Source organism: Cebus imitator, unplaced genomic scaffold (assembly GCF_001604975.1).
Source record: "Cebus imitator isolate Cc_AM_T3 unplaced genomic scaffold, Cebus_imitator-1.0 Scaffold21, whole genome shotgun sequence".
NCBI classification, from domain to species: Eukaryota; Metazoa; Chordata; class Mammalia; order Primates; family Cebidae; genus Cebus; species Cebus imitator.
Window position 1 is genome coordinate 9,420,709 of NW_016107336.1, and position 7,009 is coordinate 9,427,717.

Genomic DNA, 7,009 nt, shown 5'->3' on the forward strand with positions numbered 1-7,009 from the left:
AAAAAAAAAAAAAAAAAAACAAGGCTTCGGTTTGCAGAAAGTCAAACGCGCAGATTTTCAGCGTACACTTCATGAGTTTCGGCAAAGGTATTCACCCGTGTAACCACCACCCCAGTGAGGGTACAACACGTTTCCAACACCCCAGGAAGTCCCAAGACTTCCTAATAACCGCCTCCTCCCGAGGCAATTCTAATTTGATTTCTATCTCGGTAATATAGTTATCCCTGTTCCTGAACTTCACAGAGTCTTCACTCTTTTGGAGTCCGGTTTCTTCTTAGCATAAGGTCCATCCAGCACTGTCAGTGTCTCAGAAGTCCATGCCTTTTTATTGCTTTCCATTCTGTGCAATCTACCACTTGTTGATCCATTCACTTGTTGGTAGATATTTGGGTTGTTTCCAATTTTTTATAATTATGAATAAAGCTGCTATAACAGTTAGTGTATAGGTTTTTGTGTGGATATATTTTCTTCTCTCATGGGTAAATACCAAGACTGGCATTACTAGGTCTTGTAAGTTGTATGTTTAACTTTAGAAGAACTTGTCAAATTGTTTACCAAAGTGACTGGATCATATTAAATCCCCACCAGCAATGCTTGAGAGTTCAGTTGCTCCGCAATATTTGGCATGGTCAGGGTTATTAGTTTTAGCCATTCTAGTGGGGGTAGAGTGGTCTAATCCATTCCAAATGCGCACTGTATTTATCTTCCTGCCAGTTGTTTGCAATCACAATGAAATGATTATTTGTGTAGTGTCTTTCTCTTCTGATACACAGAAAGCTCCAGGAACCTTTGTGTTTTCCTAGGATGGTGCGTGGCAAATAATGGGTGCCCAATTCAAGTTAAAAGAGTGAATGAATTCAACAAAAATTTATGTTTAAAATATTCATAAATAAGAATAAACAAACTCAAAATTCAAAGAAATTTACTGTTTTCTGTGTTCTTTTTTCACTATTTCTGTGTTTCGCATTGTATTGTGGTTGTAAAGTTTTTTTCATCTTTAATTGGTGGTAATTTCCCTCAGACTGTGCCTCAATCAAGTAAGCTATGTGTGATGGTTAATTTTATGTGTCAATTTGACTGGGGCAAGAGATGCCCAAATAGCTGGCAAAACATTATTTCTGAGTGTGTCTGTGAGAAACTTTATGGAAGAGACTATCATTTGAATTGGTGAGCTGAGTCAAGCAGATGGCCCTTCCCAATGTCAGTGGACATCATCCAATCCATTGAGGCCTGAATAGAGCAAAAAAGGTGGAGAAAGGCTGAATTTCCTCTTTCTGCTTGATCTGAAACATTCATCTTCTCCTGCTCTCAAAGATTGGTGCTCCTGGTTCTCAAACTTTTGGATTCAGGCAGAAACTTACGTCATCAGTCCCCTAGTTCTCAGGCCTCCAGGACTGTATTACACCACCAGCTTTCCCAGTTCTCCAGCTTGCAAATAGCAGACATGGGACTTCTTGGCCTCTTTAACCATGTGAGCCAATTCCTATAATAATTCTCCTCTCTTTAGGCCAAGTGCAGTGGCTCACACCTGTAATCCCAACACTTTGAGAGACTGAGGTGGAAGGATCACTTGAGCCCAGGAGTTCAAGACCAGCCTGGGCAACAAAGTGAGACCCTGTCTCTACAAAAAATCAAAAAAATTAGCCAAGCATGGTGGTGCACACCTGTGGTCTCCGCTACATGCGAGTCTGAGGCAGGAGGATCACTTGAGCCCAGGAGGTCAAGGCTGCAGTGAGCTGTGTTTGTGCCACTACACTCCAGCCTGGGTGACAGAGCAAGACCCTGTCTCAAAAAAATTTTTTTTAGTTTTAGAAAAATTATTCTCCACATATCTATCTATCTACTGGTTCTGTTTCTCTGGAGAACCCTAGCTAATACATTATGGTAATTATTCCTTGGGTGTCTAAAGGTTCTGTCCTTAAAGGGTTGCAGAAGGATATAAAAAGAGGTTCCTGTCCAGAAGAACTCCACACTGTAATTGCTGGTGACCAGGTGCAGCATGTGATATAGAAAAAAACAAAATGCAGGCGCTCTGGATTCTAGGTACAGCCCTACCTGTTCCTATGACCAAAAGTGACTGCTGCTCTTCACCCTTAGTTGTCTCTAGTCCCCTTTCTGAACTTAGTAACTGGAAAAGCACACTTCATGGTTTTTAAGTTATAAGTTAACTAAATCATCTTTAGGAGTAACCCTGGAAGAACCTATAAAATTATTATTACTATCGTTTCTTGTATTTTATTTTTAGTAGAGATGAGGTTTCACCGTGTTGCTCAGATTAGTCTCGAACTTTTGGGCTCAAGCAGTCCTCCCATCTTGGCCTCTCAAAGTGGTGGGATTACAAGCGTAAGCCACTGTACCTGGCTATAAAGTTAATAGTAAACATTGGTTACTATTACTTATATATTCTTTCTGTGTTTCATTAATTCATTAACAAATATCTTCTGAGCGCCGGTGTTGTGATAGATAATGTGCCAAAGTTGCAAAGACACAAAGTTCATTTAGACCTGGTTCTCTGCACACAAACTCTAACAGGGTCAAGAAAATCAACATTTCTGAGATGCTATGATAAACAGAGGGTTTTTGAAACCTAGATGAGAGGTTCCTTATCTAGATAGTACTGAGAATGGGAGTAGAAGAGTTATAAATTAGAGAAGGCTTCTTGAAAGAGGTTATATTTAAATTGAACTTTGAGGATAACTAGGAATTAACTAATTAAAGAATTGGTTTCCTGGGGAGTTGCATGTTTGTCTACAAGATGTAGACAAACTATTGTCTCAACTATTTAGATTAATCATTTGTTATTATCAGTAAACACCTACTACAAAATCTACATCTTTATTTATATCACTGTTATCTGTCCTAGGTTAAACATTGTTAGAGCAGAAAGTTCACAAAATTGCCATCATCTTAGTCATTTTTTCACAGCACCCCAAGACCAAAAGCAATACTAATAAGTCCATTGAACAGGTGAGATCCAAACAACTTAGTATTTATATCCTAGCAACTTACTAGGCATATGAACAAATGATATACACAAATCAAAAAATTTATTTTTAATTTCATTCTTGAACAACCACACTTATAAATTAGATGTCTGTGCCTGTTGCTTACTGCCCAATTTCTCTAACCTTGAAATGAGACTTTCTCATTCCGTTGCACGTTGATAATCAGGCAGTCCTTTTTTTTTTTTTTTTTAATCAACACAACCACAGAAAACACAGTCTTGCAAAGATATGAAATCGGTGAAAGAAATGTACTATAATGCAAAGATATGATATTAATGAAAAAAAAAGTGCCACAATCTGATGTTGAAATTGTGCACAACTTGGAGTCACTACATGTCTGACAAATACCAATGGTCACCATTTCCCTTCCGAATTTAAAATATCCTGGAGTGCTCTTGGTGACTTTGTTTCAGCACCCCAGGGTGCTAGCCACACAATTTGGGAACTTTGGCGCAAACCGATGCCTGGTGATGCCCAAATTTTCAGAGAGACAAAGAGAACAGCAAAGAGTAATCATGCAGGAAGAAGGTATGGATTCAATAAGGACGGGGCTTCACAAAGGCTCATGCCTAATCATATGTTAGGGCTTTTAATCCTCCAAGCGACCCCGTATGGAAGATATTATATCCCCAACTTAGCAAGGAAAAGCTGAGTCTCGGAGATTAAGTTCCCAGCCTCATTCATGATTTCAGATCTATGACTCAAACCCAAGATGTCTGGCTTCTGTGGTCTTTCAAATAGATAAATGTAAAGAAAAGAGATTTGGAAGAAGAAAGTTTTGAATTAACTACCACAATAATAACACTCCTTACAAAACACATTATATTTCTTTGAATATTTATTTATATTTTTATTTAGAACTTGCCTTTCTCTGAATTGCTGTTAAAAAGAAAAAGGAAAGGAGATGGAGAAAATGGAGAGGAATTTTAAAAAAGAAAATGGCATAGGAAATATTACATTCTTTTATGATCAGTCACTAAAATTTATCTGGGAGAAGTCTATTTTTAACTGGCAACAAGACTGAAATAGATCATTTAAATACAGCAGACTGCCTTCCTGACTTATTTGTTCATTATTTGTGATAATAGTGGAAACTTTGAGTAGACTTTGTTCTGCCACTGGACTTTATTTTCCATACGAAGGCTAGGAGGCAAATAAATCACCACACAGCTGTTTGAAATCATGCTTCAACAAATATCCTTCAAGAAGGGCATTGTGTTAGATCCTGGCGTGAGGGTGGGTGAATAGATGGGAGTGTCTTGCTGAAGATTTATCACAATCTTTCTTTAAAGGTTAAGAGGAATATACATATATATGAATGTTCACAGCTTTATTCATAATAGCCCAAACTGGAAACAACCCGTATATCTATCAACTGGAAAATAGATAAATGTGGTATGCCATACAATGGAATTCTGCAAAGCAGTAAAAACCAAACTACTAATATATTCAACGAGGAAGATAAATCTTTTAAACAATCACAATGAGCACATGAAGCCAGACACAAAAGGGTACTTATTGTATGATTCCATTTACATGAACTTCTAATGCAGGAAAAAAACTTATTGATGGTGATGGCAATTAAATAGTGGGTATCACAAAAGAAGGGAGTCAGTGGACATTGACTAGAAAAGGGCCTGAGGCAGCTTTCTGCAGTGATGGAAATGGTCTATATCTTGATCTGGGTAGTGTTGATAAGAGTGTATGCATTGGTAAAAATTCAGCAAGTTGTGTGCTTAAGATAAGTACATGATGCATGTATTATATGCATGTTATACCCAAAAAAGGGTGGGGATGGGGGGAGATTAAGAACAAGAGATTTAAAAAGAAAAAAGTAGATAAAGCAATTACAGTCTACTTCAGTGCTACCCAATAGAAATATAATATATATGTGAGGACATAGTATATGTAATTGAAATTTTTCTAGTAAACACATTTTAAAAAGTAAAAAAAAAACAAAAACAAAAACGAGGTAAAGTTGCATTTACTAATATATAAATTATATTTAATAGTATTTTATATAGAAATACTTAAAAAATATTTAATAAAGTTATGTAATCATGTTTTGGTAAACATGTTTATAGTGCCTTTATTAAATATCTTTTTTTGGGGGGACAAGTTATCATTTTGTCACCTAGGCTGGAGTGTAGTGGCAAGATCACAGCTCACTTCAACCTCGAATTCCTAGGCTCAAGCAACCCTCTCACCTCAGCCTTCTGAATGGGTGGGACTACAGATGTACCACCACATCCTGCTAATTTTTTTTCTATTTTTTTGTAGAGGAGGGGGTCTCACAATGTTGCCCAGGCTGGTCTCGAACTCCTGGGCTTAAGTGATCCTCCTGCCTCAGCCTCCCAAAATGCTATGATTACAGGTGTTGAGTCACTGTACCCAGCCTAAATATCATATTAATAATATATTATTTATACTTAATATGTTATTTATATCCAAATACTATCATTTAAGCCTGTGATTAAAACAAAAATTATATAAAATATTTTACATATTAGACAATGCAAGTTTCTTGGGAAAACTCAGGATCTAATATTAATAGCTTTGTAAATATAATAAAGTCCTCTATTACCTTCTCTGAGCTTCATTGTTTCAGTCTAAATAATGCAGATTCATAATGATTGTTGGGAGAGATACTCTTCCCTGAGTCATGTATATGTTTTGCTAGGTATGCCAAAACTACAAGGCCCTGACTACTCATTACCTGGCTTATTTCTCTGGGTTATGTTTGCAGCGAGCAACCTTGAGTGATGAAATAATGTCTCCCTCCCAGACAGAGACCAGATTTGCTTGCTGCTTTCTATAAAATTGCAGGATCCCCAACTTCAGTGTTTCTCTCCATGAGATTTGGGAGGCAAAGTGCATGAGTTTATGCTAATTGCTGTGTCGTGAGTAAAAAATTCCTTCGTCTCTGACCCAGGAATTTCAGGTCTTCTGCAAGTATCAATGAAATAGTAATAGGCAAAGTTATTAGTTTGTAAACAGGGTTTAAAAAATCCTGTCACCCCCCACCAAATGCTATTTTTTTCTTTTCTTTACGGTAATCATCAAAGTGAATCTATTAAAAAGTAAAATGACTCCATACAATGTAGAAAATAAATTTTCATACCAATATTAGTTGGTATATACTTAACCCCTAGACCAATGAAATGCCAGTATTAAGGATGTTAAGCTAGGAAGGCCAAATAAAACTACATACATTGCCATAGAAATTAATAAAGGATGAAATACACTTGTCCCAGCAATATTTGCAATAAAATTATTTCTGTAAGTAAATACATTTGTCCCAACAATGTTTGCAATAAAATAATTTTTTTGTGAGTAAATATTTTCTCATTGATTTCCAATGTAAGAAAGTCAAAAGTGGGTTCCCAATGAGCGCAGCGCTTTGCTGAAGAAAGTGACTAGGAGTTAAAATTGAGAGTTGTGGAGTTTCTACCCCCTTGCCTATTGGAAAGACTCTTCCCATCTCTGTACCACCAATGGTTTCAATTCTCCTAACTTCCCACTATTTCCACAAGGTGCAGAAGGACTTATTCATGTAACCCTTCAATTTGGAAATACCTTTGGGCCTTCTACCATTTTCAAGAATTCAAGTTAAGCTCTTATAAAGAATAATTCACATACAGAAGGAATTTAAATTCTTCTGTGGAAGAAAAATTTAACTCCAAATTTCCAACTCCAAAAATGTATGAATTACAAATGCTAAATGTAGAAATAGTCATAAATGGGTATGGTCCAAGTTGGGAGAGAATAGTCTTACATGGAAGATTCAAGAGAAGCTTCTTGATATGGGAGCAAATGGAGTAAATGGGACCATGGGGGCGATTTCAGCAGGGAGAGGCAGAAAAGAAACTCCAGGTATGAGAAGTCTGGAGGCCAAGGGAGAAAATGCCAAGCAGAGCTCACTAATCATGGCCACACTAGTTCAGCTGGGACCTATATAAGAGAGTTTTTGTTGGAATATTTAAGCCCTAAAAAGGTTTTGTCAC